Source organism: Miscanthus floridulus, chromosome 14, assembly GCF_019320115.1.
Source record: "Miscanthus floridulus cultivar M001 chromosome 14, ASM1932011v1, whole genome shotgun sequence".
Taxonomy (NCBI): Eukaryota; Viridiplantae; Streptophyta; class Magnoliopsida; order Poales; family Poaceae; genus Miscanthus; species Miscanthus floridulus.
Window position 1 is genome coordinate 2,085,222 of NC_089593.1, and position 16,366 is coordinate 2,101,587.

General features: G+C 43.5%; 1 protein-coding gene and 1 long non-coding RNA gene across 2 annotated transcripts in view; both read left to right on the forward strand.

Annotated features, from left to right (window-relative positions):
• LOC136505694 (uncharacterized) overlaps window positions 1-16,366 on the forward strand; it is a 181,636-nt gene that overhangs the window by 81,274 nt on the left and 83,996 nt on the right. The gene's annotated exons all lie outside the window — the stretch shown is intronic.
• Window positions 11,443-14,766, forward strand: LOC136505198 (uncharacterized). Its single transcript, XR_010771127.1, has 3 exons — window positions 11,443-12,305; window positions 13,070-13,179; window positions 13,543-14,766. It is a non-coding gene; the product is annotated as an uncharacterized lncRNA (long non-coding RNA).

The window sequence follows — 16,366 nt, forward strand, 5'->3', positions numbered from 1 at the left end:
AGCCGCGTCGGTTGAGCGGCTGTGAGCGACTTGAGTATTGGCTGCTGTGGCTTGATTCCACTGAAACGGATGGGGCCCGGGCTTGATTCATCTCTGCGGTCTGAGCCATAGCAGCCGTCAGATAAGCTTGTATGTCATCACGGACTGCTTGGGTTTCGGGAGTGTTGGGCAGCCGCTGCATTGTCGCCATGGCGACGGCTACATTGGCGCTTGGGGTCTTGAAGACTTGTTTGTCCCCCACCCTGTCGAAAGCATTGTTGAGGTCACGCGGTTGGACCCTTATGCGTCGTGCCTCTTGGTCTGCTTCAGCTTCGATTTGCCGGCGATTAAACTGGTCAATATTGCGTGCTTCGCGTGCAGTCTTTTCTTGTTCTATTTCGCCAACTGCTGGCGGCTTGTCATTGCTGACAACATGGATCAAATCCCCTCATCTTGGCGGAAAAGACGGAAATTGGGGGAAACCCGGGGCGTGGTCTGGTAGATCTAGATCGTATTTGACGCCTTCATCTTTGTGACGCTGAAGCTCGATGTGGACAGATGCGTTGGATGCGATGCCGGATGAGGAGCTAGAGTCGCCCTCTCGGACCGTGTGGATGGATCCTTCTTGATAATCTTCAATCCGGACCATGTTGACGATGTTACATGGCTTTGGCTGAAATCGGTGTATAGGACACAGATCCGAGCAGCGTCGTAGATTGTACGCGTAGCTGGAGGCAGCGTTTTGCGGGCCGTAGGGCTAGACCTGGTGATTCTCTATCGGGACTTCGTACTCGCAGAGTCAAAGACTCGTCGCGAAGGCTGGCTGGCGGCGAGCGAAGCGCCCCTCAGGAGTAGACACGACCACGAGATCTGTTCCAAGTCGCGCAGGACGACTGGTCCGAGCTGGTCGGATAGATCTGTTGTGGGGAGCTGTTACCTGCTCATTAGGTTGGCTTTGAACCGTACTTACCAGAGCTAGGGTTTCAGCGAGTTTGATGCCGACCCGATCGATGGAGTCGAGCAGGTCGGTATTGTCGATCTGCTTTCCTCTGTAGTGGGGAAGCGGATGACGGGTTGTTGGCGTGGCTGTAGGCGTGGTCGGAGCCAGATGTGCCGTGGTCGGAGCCAGATTCATCGTGGTCGGAGCCATGTTTACCGTGGTCGGAGCCGTGTTTACCATGGTTGGAGCCATGTTCACCGTGGTCGGAGCCGTGTTCACCGTGGTCGGGGCCGTAGCCGATGCAGGTGAAGTAGTCGTCGACACAGGTTGGATCCACGCCTCCTCCATGGCCTTGGCGATGGAGTCGTCGGCGCCGGTAGTCCAGGTGATCTGGCCGATGGTGAACGTGAGGCCATTGGGCGTAGCCATGGAGCCGGAGATGATGACCATCTTGTTTGCCTGGAGAGCAGTACGCACACCCCCTACCTGGCACGCCACTGTCGACGAAATATGGTCGGCAGTCTACCTAGGGGTATGCCCAAGGTAGTAGATTATCGACAGACAGATGCGCAAGCCCCAAACAAAACGGTGACGCAAGACAGACACGAGGTTTTATCCAGGTTCGGCCGCCAAGAAGGCGTAATACCTACGTCCTGCGTCTAATTTGTATTGCTGTATGTCAATAAGAGATGATTTTTAGAGAGGTCCCCTGCCCGCCTTATATAGTCCGGGGGGCAGGGTTACAGATCTGGAGACTAATCCTAGTCAGTTACAATTGCCATATGTGGCCGGACAAGGATTCCTATTCTAACCGACCAGGATCCTGCTTGGTCACCAAATCCATCTTGATTCCTTGTGCGGGACTCCTAATCAGGTTAACTAGGCCGCACGTCGTCTTTCGGGTGGTCCGAACCCATCGATCCGGGCCAGCCCAAGCTTAGCCGTAAGGGTATAGGGGTTAATACCCCCACAAACATGATAATGAAAATAAAAATAAAAGTGATAGTGAAGATGATGAACCTACTAAGGATGAACTATTTGACATGCTAGAAGATGCTAAAGAACACTTTGACATCAAGAGAAGGGAATGCAAAAGCTTGCGTAAGGAACTAAAAGCCCTTAAGCAAGCCTTTGATGAGCTCAATGCATCTCATGAGAGGCTAGAGGAAGCCCATGAGAAGCTTGGCAAGGCTCACAAAAAGCTTGAAAAGGCTCATTCCTCTTTGCTTGATGAGCAAAATAAAAAGAAGCATGTTGAAACTTGCAATATAGGCTTAACTTATGATATAATTGATGAATCACTATCTATGCCTATCATTATTGCTCCCACTAATCCTTCTTGTAGTACTTCTACTTCCACCTCATCTAGTAGTGATGATTTCACTTATGATGCCTCACTAATGGTTGAGAATGAGAACCTCAAGAAGGAAGTCAATAAGCTCACTCACACCTTGGCTAAGGCCTATGGTGGTGAGGACCGCTTGCTTATGTGCTTGGGTAGCCAAAGAGCTTCTTTCTATAAAGAGGGATTGGGCTATACCCCCAAGAAAGGCAAGGCGGTCTTTGCTCCTCACAAGACTAGTTTTGTGAAGAACAATGGCCGGTTTTGCATGAGTTGCAAGCAAGTTAGTCATAAAGAGCATGAGTGCAAGAACAAGAGCAAAAAATGCTAATGTATCCACAATTAAGATTGATTCTTTCTATATGCTTACCAAGGGGCAAATGGTGTAAAGGCTAAGTTCATTGATAAACCATGGATGGGCTCAAAGAACAAAGCCATTTGGGTACCAAAGAGCTTAGTGACTAACCTTCAAGGACCCAAGCAAGTTTGGGTACCTAAAAAGAATTAATCTTCTTTTGTAGGTTAATTACAAAGCCGGAGGAAGGCATTGGGTTCTTGATAGTGGGTGCACTCAATACATGACCGGTGATGCAAGAATATTCAACTCAATCAACACCAATGTCAATGATGGTTATGATAGTATTACATTTGGTAATAATGGCAAAGGCAAGGTCAAAGGGCTTGGTAAGATTGCAATATCCAATGACATGAGCATATCCAATGTATTGCTAGTAGAGAGCTTGAACTTCAATTTGCTATCCGTGGCTCAATTATGTGATCTTGGATTCAAATGCAAATTTGGGGTAGATGATGTAGAGATCATAAGTGTAGATGGCTCTTACTTGATCTTCAAAGGCTTTAGATATGAGAATCTATACTTAGTTGATTTTAATGTTAGTGAAGCTAAATTATCTACATGCTTGTTCACTAAGTCTAGCATGGGTTGGTTATGGCATAGAATGCTTGGTCATGTTGGAATGAAATAATTGAATAGATTGGTTAAGCATGACTTAGTTAGAGGCTTGAAAGATATTGTGTTTGAAAAGGATAAGCTTTGTAGCTCTTGTCAAGCCGACAAACAAGTTGGAAACACCCATCCTAAGAAAAGCATGATGAGCACTAGTAAAACATTTGAGTTATTGCACATGGACTTGTTTGGGCCAACATAATACACTAGCATTGGTGGTAACAAATATGGCTTTGTGATAGTGGATGATTATACTAGATACACATGGGTATTCTTTCTAGTCTACAAAAGTGATGTGTTTGCAACATTCAAATCATTTGTCAAGGGCATTCACAATGAGTTTGAAACAACCATCAAGAGAATTAGAAGTGACAATGGTAGTGAGTTCAAGAACACTAGAATTGATGAGTTGTGTGATGAATTTAGAATTAGACATCCATTCTCGGCCAAATACACTCCACAATCAAATGGCCTTATTGAGAGGAAAAATAGAACACTCATTGATATGGCAAGGTCTATGCTTAGTGAGTATAATGTGAGCCAATCTTTTTGGGCCGAAGCTATCAACACGGCTTGTTATTATAGCAACCGCCTCTATTGTCACCAATTGAAAGAGAAGACACCATATGAACTCTTGAATGGTAGAAAGCCCAACATTGCATATTTTGGGTCTTTGGTTGCAAATGCTATATCTTGAAGAAAGGCACTAGATTGGGCAAGTTTGACAAGAAATGTGATGAAGGATTCCTACTTGGTTACTCCACTACAAGCAAAGCATATAGAGTTTAGAATTTGGATAGTGGTACTCTTGAGGAAGTTCATGATGTTGAATTTGAGGAAACCAAGAGTTCACAAGAAGATAATGAGAACTTGGAAGATGTTAGAGGCATTCAACTTTCAAATGCCATGAAGAACATGGATGTTGGTGAATTGAGGCCTAGGCAAGTGAATGATGATAAAGATGATTAAGTGCAAGTGCTCTCTAACTTAAATGTGCAAGATGATACAAATCAAACTAGCACAAGTGGCTCTCATGATAATAAACAAGATCAAGTGGCTAGTACATCATCTCAACCCAATGATCAAGCAAGTGCAAGTAATCAAGTCCCATACTCTAACCAACCAATATTGCAAGGGATCATCCATTGGACACTATCATTGGTGATATTTCAAGAGGTGTGCAAACTAGATCAAGATTGGCTTCATTTTGTGAACATTTCTGATTTGTATCATCCATCGAACCAAAGAAGATAGATGAAGCATTGAAGGATGTTGATTGGGTGAATGCTATGCATGAAGAGTTGAATAACTTCACAAGAAATCAAGTATGAGAATTAGTAGAAAGACCAAAGGGACAAAATATGATTGAAACCAAATGGGTCTTTAGAAACAAGCAAGATCAAGATGGGATAGTGGTAAGGAACAAATCAAGATTGGTAGTACAAGGCTATACACAAGTTTAAGGTCTTGACTTCGGAGAAACATATGCCCCGGTTGCTAGACTGGAAGCAATTAGAATCTTGCTAGCCTATGCTTATGCCCACAACATCAAACTCTATCAAATGGATGTCAAGAGTGCATTTCTCAATGGTTACATCAATGAAGAAGTATATGTTGAGCAACCTCCCGGTTTTGAAAATGACAAGAAACCCGACCATGTGTACAAGTTGAAGAAGGCATTATATGGCTTGAAGCAAGCACCTAGAGCATGGTATGAGAGATTGAGGGACTTTCTACTCTCTAAAGGGTTCATGATGGGCAAGGTTGACACCACTCTTTTCATCAAAAAGATTGGAAAAGATTTATTTGTGTTGTAAATCTATGTTGATGATATCATATTTGGATCAACCAATCAAGATTTCTGTGAAGAATTTGGAAAGATGATGGCTAATGAGTTTGAGATGTCCATGATTAGAGAGTTGAGTTACTTCCTTGGTCTTTAAATCAAGCAAGTGGAAATATGATGGATTAAAAATTGTATTGGTCTATGATTGGAAGCCTACTCTATGTGACCGCATCAAGGCCGGATGTCATGTTTAGTGTATGTATGTGTGCAAGATTTCAAGCCTCACCAAGAGAAAGTCATTTGAAGGCTACAAAGAGAATATTGAGGTACTTGAAGCATACACAAAATGTTGGTTTGTGGTATCCCAAAGGAGCAAAGTTTGAGCTAGTTGGTTACTCCGACTCAGATTATGCGGGATGCAAGGTTGAAAGGAAGAGCACCTCAGGCACATGTCAATTGTTGGGAAGATCACTTGTTTCATGGTCATCAAAGAAGCAAAATAGTGTTACATTATCAACCGCCGAAGCTGAATACGTATCCGCCGGTAGTTGTTGTGCACAAATACTTTGGATAAAGGCCACTTTGAGTGACTTTGGAATCAAGTTCAAGAAAGTGCCATTGCTATGTGACAATGAGAGTGCAATCAAGTTGACCAACAATCCGGTTCAACATGCAAGAACAAAGCATATTGATGTCCGCCACCATTTCATAAGAGATCACCAATAAAAAAGGGACATTTGCATTAAGAGTGTAGGCACCGAAGATCCACTTGCCGATATATTCACCAAGCCATTGGATGAGAAAAGGTTTTGCAAGCTAAGGAATGAGTTGAACATATTGGATTTCTCAAATATGTGTTGATGCACCCCCCACTTATATGACATGCCTCTCCTTCGAGCAATCCAAGGTAAAAGTTGATTGGTATGGCATACATCCTTGCTAAAGACATGTTTAGTGCATCTAGACATCTTTCATATTTAATAGGCTCATTCATGAAAATCAAATGAATTTGATGATTGTATGGTACCACTATTGCTTCTATGCTTATTTTGATCTAGTGGTAGCATATGACATGTTTGTGGGCTTGTGAACCTAGTGTTTAATCTAGAAAATGAGCTCTAAGTATTTAACTCAATATGGTACAAGATAACCCTTATTTGGAGGTGTGAAGAAGCTTGTCCTTGAATCAAACCGAGTTAAATGTCTTTGGCAAGTATTCTAGATTGGACCAAATTTAGGAAAATGATCCTCATCCCATTGATTGATATTGATAATCTCAACCTATCTATAATTTAAACATTTGTGGTCATTGATGACAAAGGGGGAGAAAAACAAAGATATTAGTGATATTAGTACATAGGGAGAAAAACAATGATATTAGTGTACTAAGATAGTGAAAAGACAACAAAGGGGGAGAACTTGACATAGGGGGAGAGATATGACAAAGAAAAGGGATCAATTAAAATTTTGAGCACACAAGTAGGGGGACCAAGCTCATGAACTTGTATAGTGCATTTGAATGTGCATTTCATATGTTTGCTTGCATGGCACATGTTTTAAATTTCAATATCCATGCTTGTGTGGTGTATGCTAGTTGTAGGTTTGAATGATGAAATGAAAATCTAGCATGCATAGGTTATCTAGTGATTTCATTTCCAAGTGTTTCCAAGTGGTATCAAGCTAACCATGGTGCTAAGGATGGTATAATAGTGCACTCCGATTGGTATCACGCTTCAAAGGTCCATCTTTTAAACCTTAGCATCATTTGGTAGACATTGCCTCCTATGTTTCCTATCTAAGCATATGTGCAAGCTTCAATCCAAACTCTTAGCACATATGTAGGGGGAGCAATTGCTACCATTTGGGGTTCATGAAACTTGTTCATATCCTTTGCATATGGTAAAAATGCTTGGACAAGCAACATGGATTCAATTAAATTTCAATTAATATCTTTGTGAAAGGGTTGTCATCAATTGCCAAAAAGGGGGAGATTGAAAGCTCTAGTTTGGTTTTGGTGAATTGATGAAACCCTAAGTGCTAACCTAGTTTATCAAGTGATCATAAGATAAGTAGCACATTCCAAGTGGTGAAGCAAATGAAGATCATGTCATGATGATGGTGATGCCATGGTGATGATCAAGTACTTGAACTTGAAAAGAAGAAAGAGAAAAACAAAAGGCTCAAGGCAAAGGTATAAATGGTAGAAGCTATTTTGTTTTGGTGATCGAGACACTTAGTGAGTGTGATCACATTTAGGATCGATAGCTGTACTATTAAGAGGGGTGAAACTCGTATCGAAATGCGGTTATCAAAGTACCACTAGATGCTCTAACTCATTGCATATATATTTAGGATCTAGCGGAGTGCTAACACAATTGAAAATATTTGTGAAAATATGCTAACACATGTGCACAAGGTGATACACTTGATGGTTGGCACATTTGAGCAAGGGTTAGAAACTTCACCGGTGGAGTGTCCGCCCGTAGAGTGCGGACAGTCTGACGGTGCCAACGGCGCCCTTTACAGAAAAGACGGAGGTCACTGTAAGTGACCGGACGCTGGTCTCGGTTGGACTGACATGTCCGGTCAGTGGCAGCAGAGGGCGCACAGTTTCAGTCTCATGACCAGACGCTGGCCCAAAAACTGACCGGACGCTCAGGGCCCGAGTTCGATCAGTCTAATGTATGATGACGTTGAGTGACCGGACGCTGGGTGTGTTCGGTCGAGCATGACCGGATGCGCCCGGTCGTGATTTCTCATTTCTGGATGCTTACTGGAAACGACCGGACGCTGAGGTCCAGCGTCCGGTCACTTCGTAGCAGCGCGTCTGGTCATCACTTGACCATTGGGATTAGGTGCTCAGTATTTGAAGAGAGGGCACATGTGGCGTGCATTGCACGACCAGACGCTAGGGTCCTGCGTCCGGTCGATATGACCGGAGCGTCTGGTCACCCTGTGTTGTGCCCAGTAAAGGGGTACAATGGCTCTATTTCATGGGGGCTTCTATTTAAGCCCCATGACCGGCTCAAACTCACTAACTTGGCCATTTGCATTGACATAGCAACCTTGTGAGCTTAGCCAAAGCCCTCTCACTCATCTCCATCATTGATTCATCATCTTTGTGAGATTGGGAGAGAATCCAAGTGCATTGCTTGAGTGTTTGCATCTAGAGGCACTTGGTGTTCGTGTTTCGCTGCGGGATTTGCTTGTTACTCTTGGTGGTTGCCGCCACCTAGATGGCTTGGAGCAGCGAGGATCGTCGTGCGAAGGGTGGTGATTGTCTCCGGCTCCGATCATGGTGATTGTGAGGGGTTCTTGACCTTTTCCCGATGGAGAGCCAAAAGGTACTATAGTGGATTGCTTGTGGCTTGTGTGATCCTCATCTTGTGTTGGTTGTGCGGCACCCTATTAAGGGCTTAGCGTGTGATGCCAATTAAAGTGTTAACCTCCAAGTGAGTGAATCGCCACAACGAGAACTAGCTTGTCGGCAAGCAAGTGAACCTCGATAAAAAATCATTGTGTCATCATTTGATTCCAAGGTGATTGGTCTTCATTATTATTCATTCTTGTGATTGATTGGCTCCTTCCTCGACACGGTGGTATAACCTTCTTGCTCACTCTCTTTACATTACCGTAAACTAGTTGTCAAGCTCTTTAGTGTAGCTAGTTGTGAGAGCTTGTTAGTTTGGTTAGTGTGGCTCTTTAGTTAGCTTTTGAGAGCACACTAACTTAGTGTAGTGTCATAGCTATTGTGTGGATAGAAACTATATAAACTAGAATTGTGGTAGGTGGCTTGCTATTTTAGTAGGCTAGCGCAACACTTGCTTCGCCTCATAATTGTCTAACCGGTTTGTTAAGTGTTGTTGTAGAAATTTTTAATAGGCTATTCACCCCCTAGCCATTAGGACCTTTCACTAGCACCTTAAATCAACGATATCGCATGGTCATAGTCCCTCTTGGGCGCTAGTTGGTCAGGTGGACAAACCACTGAAGGAAACTCGTCCAGTAATGCACTGATGGCCTGAGGTAACTGAACCTTGGCAATAGTGGGTTGCTGAGTGACACTGAATATCTGCACTAACAGTTCATCATCCACAGTAACTCTCAATGGTAGATTGCCCTGTAACCTGACAGTTGTACCCTTGTAAGGGATGACCAACCAGCGATGCAACCAATCCACCTTCATTAGACTAAAAAGCTGCAACCAATCCATGCCAAGGATTATGTCATAGTGTGTGATGGGCAAGACCTTCAAATCATGAGTAAACTGATACTACTGAATACTCCATACTGCTACTGGCAATTGAGTAGAACACTGCATAAGCTCACCATTGGCTACCTTAACAGCTAGTGAAGGGCACTGAACTAGGTTGACAGATAGTTGAGACAGTAACTGTTGACTGATGAATGACGAGGAGCTACCTGAGTCTAGTAGGATCAAGACTGGCTGCTGCTGAAACTTGCCTTGGAATTGCAATGTCTTTACCCCAGATTGAGCTACAGTGTCAGAGGATAGACAGCAATAGGTTTCTTCCGGCTCTGGCCCATCATCGCCATCTGGTGTCGGACAGTCTACCGTGTCGTCAGAGAAAAGAGCATAGAGCTCGTCCAGTACATGGAGTCCCACTTGCTGCGCACACTTGTGGTCACGATTCCACTTCTCTCCGCAGTGATCACACAATCCACGGGCACGCCGATAAGCCTTGAGATCAGCTAGCTTCTGTCAATAAGTTTAAATTCCTTCGAAACAGAAGTCATAAATTAATTGATTTAGTGACCTTTTGATGAGATGTCATGCCATAAACGTCATAAACCGACACATCTCTTGTAGTGAATTCTTCACTTCTCTTTTGAGTTCATTGTTCTCCGTCAAAAGGTTAGTCTCACAAGACATAGAAGTAGAACAAGCATCTATATGGGAAGAACATGGCATAGCTAATAGATCATCACAAGAGGTGGATACATGCTTCTTGCCTATATCATAAGGGTTAGCAACAATATGTGATTGATAAATTGACCCATGTGATGAGCTCTCACTAGTTTTAATTTTTCCATTAAAAAGCTCTTTAGTGAGAAAAGCATGGTCCTGTACCAAGTTATCATGAGCAACACTAAGTTCCTCATGAGCCAATTTTAACTCCTTATGTGAACAAGTAGTAACATAAAGTAGATGCTTTTGTTGTTCACATGTTAGAATTTTTATTTTTTAATTTCTCGGTTTTAGCTATCTCTTTTTCTAAAGCTTTGATCATGCTACCAAACCTATCTAGAAGCTCCTCATATGAATCAAGATTAATCACATTTGCATTAGATACCTTGGTGTCACCTTATGACATGAGGCAATGTGATGTAGTGGATGAGCTTGTAGTAGCAATGTCATCCGAGCATGATCCATCGTCATTGCCATCAAGTGTGCATGGAGTAGCATCATCATTTGCATCACTTGAGACATCATCATCAATCTTGTCAAGTGAACTTGTGGTAGATCGATCATCATTATCACTTGACCATAAGGTGGAGCAATCTTCCACAATCACCAAATTATGGTCATGCTCGACACACTCATGCACCTTCTCCTTGACTTTGTCATCATCATTTGTGGAGGAGTCACCATATAGATGGTTGATTGTCTCCCACAACTCACGGGTGGTTCCTTTGCAATCCAACCTATAATAAATCTCCAAACTCAAAGCATTTATTAGAAAGCAATAAGCATGTGCATCGAGTTCAAAGAAAATCTTTTGAGCTTTGGTAAGATTTCTATGGTCTAAGACATAAGTGAGATCGCTAGTGACAATCCACCAAAACTTAGGCCCTTTTGCACGAAAATGATCAAGCATGTGTGATGTTGGGCCACTATAAGTGCATGCTGCGCCTCTTTGGCAGTGTGTGAATATAATTTTTTTCTAAATCATTGACCCACTGTTATTTTTACCTCATTATAATTTATTTCTTTTGTGGTTCCTTTCCAGGTATGGCTGTGGTCTTTATGTGATGATTTATATGGATTTCTGGGATGGGAAGAAGACCATTCAATTTGATATGGTTCGTGTTTTCCAATGTCTATTTTCTTTTTTTCATTTCACTCGTTCACATTTGGCATCACCTTAAGTTTTAGCCTCATGTTTTTTTCAGGTTATGATGGTCCACTACAGGAAGCATGTGGCTGGCCTCCTCCTCCGATCGCCGATGAACCAAATCTCAATTGATGACTTCATCAAGGAGAATTGATGAATTAGCCAAGAGATATCATTACTCTATCTCTTTACTTCTAATCCTGAGCCAAGCTCGAGCATGTGATTGGGCCACGTCACTCTTAAGTTTTGGTCCATCCGATTTTGATCTGACGTCTAAAACAGGCACAGCAACCAGCCTCTCAAGAGCTTTCCCCTGAGCTCGTGGCTACGCTACGCCTCGTGTCTCGGGCCTCGGCCTTCCGCGCACGGCGGCGCTCACTATCCTCAGCGCCGGCCTTGCCCCAACTCGCTCGCTCAGCGCCGCGCGCCGCCTCGCGATGCCCGTGGCCAGCCCGCTGGCTCCCTCCGGCCGAGAAGAGGCCAACCTCGGGGGCGCCGGGCGCCGCGCCGCCGCGCCGGTGGCAGAGGGCGCCTCGCCCTGCCATGGCCGGGCGGCAGCTTGGTGGGCGAGCGTCTGAACGGGCGTCCCCGTTGTCGGTAGCGCCGGCAGCATTCCAGGCGGCAGGCACAGGTGGGCGTGCCGTTCTTGGTGCGGCCGGACCCAGCGCGGGCAAGCCCGGCGTCCCTGGTTCACGTGCTGGACCTAGCGCAGGCGAGCGTGGCACCCTGGCGCGCGATCCCAGCAGGGCCTGCGGCGGTGCGTGAACGCGGAGGCGGCGTGGCTCGACCTCGACCGCGGCGGCGTGCAGGCCTACGCGACGCCACGTCGAAAGTGGTCGCCTGCGGTCGCCGCCGCACCCGTGCTATCTCCATCCCGGCGCTTGCCGCTCGTGGCACCAGTCCGCATGGATCCCGCTGCGGCGATGGGGAAGAAAACAGTGCCGACTCTGGCGGGGCATCTTCAGCCTCCATGCCTCCTCCTGCTCCCATGTGCTCGACGTTGCCATCGGCCATCGAATTCAGTGCCGGCGTCTACACTTCCATGAAGCTGCAGTGAATGTGTTCGATAAAATGAGCACAAGGTATCTTTTTCTTTTTTCCTCCTTTTTCCTTTACAGAATCCCATCTCTATTGTTATGCAAACGTCGTCGCCGCCACTGCGATTCTGCGCTGAGATTGCCAACACTCTCACCACGTCAAATTTTCTCTTAAAGGTATTGGGTATTTTATTCTCAATTTATTGGAATTGCTGTCATAGAGAAATTATTTACACAACAAATTACTTGCACTTACCTAAATTTGTTGCTACAGATTACCTGCATTTACTTTTAGTGTTGAATAAGTTACTAAATATTGTGTTCCAAAATTTATTTTGATAAATGCCCTGCAAATGCAACATGTGTTCTCATTAGTGATGATGAGTTCTTATATACTGCATTTCAACATCAGGATTCTGCCCTTATTGCGTTTGGAACACCTTATGTAGTTGCCATCGGAATTTACTTAGGATGCTCCACAATCCACACTGTTCAAGTGTTCAGTATCATCTATATTTACTCTAATACTATTTGTGGTGCCATTGATGGTGTTACCCTTGGACGCTGTCTTTATCTACCTTTGACAACTTTGACATCATAATTTCATATGCCTTCATCTTTGGGGTACCTGTTTACTATTAGGTTTCAGCTGTTCATATAGGTGAATAAAATCTAATGCAAACTCATTTTCCCTGTATTTCATCCTACAAGCAATATATGGTAAATTATTCTCTCTGATAAAATTTCTTAGACAGGTTGCTTTTACATCCATGATCCATGCTGTGTACAGCATTGATCAGTGCATATATGGGACAAGCTACTTACCTGTGTAGGCATCATTAGAATGTTATTTTGAGGAAGAATTTGAACAAAGTTTCCTTACTGTGATTAGAATCTTAAGAGACTCATCATTCCTTAAATGCTTAAACGATTCTTCTCAGCTCGAACTGCGTTTCTCCACAAATCATGCCTTGACTTTCTGGGTCATCCACACTTAATGGCTGCCTAAAACATAGGAAGAGGAAGCCTACGCTCATACACTCAGCCGCAGGTGAACCTGTTGCACTACTATAGGGACATTTAAGATGACATAGCTTAGTGCTGAGCTTTCCTGACACTCTCATTGTATTAGTTTTGTAACTTTATTGTAAGTTTGAAAACAAGGTTTCTAGCTAGCCATATGAAGTATTTAATAAATGAATAGATATGTTATTGTTTTAACGATATTTTCTATATATCTACCACCTCAGTAATAATTTAGTATATATTTCATGGGTAATAGTTCGAATGCCTTTTGCCAAATAGTTTAGCACATGTTTCAGTTTCATGGATAACAATTTTATGCCTTCTCAACCAGTTGTAGTCGCGGCTCACATCTTGGATTATTTTCTAATGATGTGCACCTTTTTTTCAGCTGTTCCATTGATCCATGCTCGTGAGCTGTCCAATTGGTCCACGCTGTCTGAACTGATATATATTTTGCATGCTCCAAGTGATGCTCAACAATTATCTACGGTCCTTATTTAAAGTTTAGGTAAACCACGGATGAAAGAAGACATGATAGACGGAGAGTATATTTACTTAGTTTCGAGCCTCACAGTTCTTGCTCCTAATCTCCTATGTTTTTTTTTCTGCTATGACTTTGCATATACATGGATCTCGGTTCTACTCCATCTAGGTTCTCCATATAAATGAGAAGAAAGGAGTATCATTTTTTCTCTCTGATTTAATCAACACTGGACTGTTGCCGCGCCCTGTGTTTTCTAGTGTGTAGTTAATCTAGTGGTACTAGAGTTCATTGTAGTTGGGTTTCTCATCTCTGGATCTTGTTTTGGGTACTACACAATTGCATGTGAAGTATGGCAAAAGCACATGAGTTTCTATTATACCATTTTCTGAGACTGTAATTGACCATGTTGAACTGGTATTAGTGGTCTGTTGCAACTACTTAAATCATATGTTGCAATGCTGAAAATCCAAATTAATACGTTTTTGCAGTTAAGTTGTTTCAGTGGTTTGAAATAATATGTTGCAAGTACCTCCATCTTATGTTTGCTGTGCTCCAAAATAATATGTTGCAATGCTCCTTATACTTTAGAGTGTCTGATGGACCATGTTGAACTAGTATTATTGTACTGTTGCAAATACTTCCTTATGATGTTGCAATGCCCCTTATAACATGAGAATGTCGGGTGGACCATGTTGAACTAGTATTATTGTACTGTTGCAAGTACTTTCTTATGATGTTGCAATGCTCCTTGTAACGTGAGAGTGTCGTCAACGGGGGCGGCTTGGTGATTGGTGAACGTACGTACTCCTACTCCCGTGGTGGGTGAACGAGCAGCTGCTGAGGGAGGGAGGGAGTCGTCGTCTGCGTGCACTCGACTGTAGAAGTAGTACTAGTACTCCGTACTAGCGAACACTGACCCTGTTTTTGTCTAACAATAAATCAGTATTCGTCTTAGCCGTTTTTTCACCCAGCCAGTTTGTTTGGGCTTATTTGACTTATAAGCTATGACTGAAAGTACTGTTGGCTGGTTTGGTGTGAGAGAAAAATACTGTTCGTTGGTTGATAAGCCATAGCGTGTGTGTCTGGCTGTCGGTACCAACTCCGACCGGAGACCTCACTGTGTGTGGCTTTTCTGCAGTTTTTCCTCACACTATCATGCTTCATCGCCATTGGTGTCAATCTGAGCCAATTCATCAGCATCGGGCGGTTTTCTGGTGTAGTATCTTTCCAAGTCCTGGGCCACATGAAGACCGTGCTTCTTCTGTCCCTTGGGTTTCTCTTCTTTGGCAAGGAAGGCCGTCCTAGCTGTTCTTGGAATGATATAGATGAGAAACTAAATTTCAGGTGACGAACAAAAGTGGAAAGGCTCTACCGCAGCAGCTGAACTCTTCCCATTTAGAAACATAGCATTGTTATAGTTACAGGTATGCTCCATTTTTTGGCTCTCTGAATCAGAATAATTTGTATCGAGGGGGAATGACAGATGTTGACTGTTTTATCAAATATATACTGTAATTGTTTAATCACATAGTGCAATTTTTTGCAAAAACATTATACATTGCCCTTGGTATATTTGTGTTTGCCGTAATCTTGTTTACAAATCGGCATGACAAGTGCCCGGACGTACGTCCGGACGCCTGCCCGTGGCTGCGGTACGCTTCTGCGCCTGACGGTGGCGTCTGCTGCTCCCAAGAAACTGTGCCCCTACTTTGCGCCTCTGTCCGCCCACACTCCCTCCGCTTCCCACCTGCGCCTCCTTCGCTTGCCGCACCCACATGCTGTGCAAGGACTGCCTGTGCCCTGCCGCCATCGCCCTTCGCTTCCCGCACCAGCTACCGAGCAACGCTCCATCCCTCCGCTCCCCCACGCGCATACACGGCGCCCAAGCAGCTACGGCAGGTGGCTGTGATAGGTGAGTCACTTTGCAACATGTGCAACATCACAATATACTTTTTGTTAAAGTGTGAACGTAAATGAACAAGATTTGGGAGAACTATCTCTTTCATTGATCTCTGAAATATATTTATACAAGTGAAGGGGTGTCACGAAGGGACACGGCTGTTCTCCAAAGGACATGCCCTTTGGAGTAAAACTAACTATCTAATCCTATCCACTAATCTTGTAATTGATGGATGAGATCACTTCGTGAATAGGTGTCTGTTTGTGGTGTCGTTGATGAGATCACCGAAGGGGTGTCTGTTGAGAGACACCATTTCGTAACACTCCCCCTTGATCGAATCTTCCTTGAGATCAATGTAGCTGTAAGCTAAAATTCCTCGAAAAACCCTATGGGAAAAATCTGAGGAATATATGATATGCCATAAAAACTCCTTTAAACCTTATTGGAAAATAAGGAGAAAATAACATATTTATTTGTGATTTAAGTAAACCACTATGTCATTGGTATCCCATTAAAAACCCCAATGGGGAAAAATATTGGAGATACGACATAAAGATAACTCCTCCAAAAACCTTTTCAGGAAAAATATGAGAAGCAATATAAAGTGATATGTCGCTAAAACTCCTGTAAAAACCCAGTGGGAAAATTAGGAGAAAATATGACGACATATTATTGGTATTGCCTCTTGGATAACTCACATGAAAAACCTTCTCAGGGAAAAACCATGAATAAGTTGTGAGGGCAATATGTGTCTTTGATATTTCCCACAAAAACCCCGGTGGGGAAAATAGAAAATATGACACATGCTTATATTAATATTACCTCATT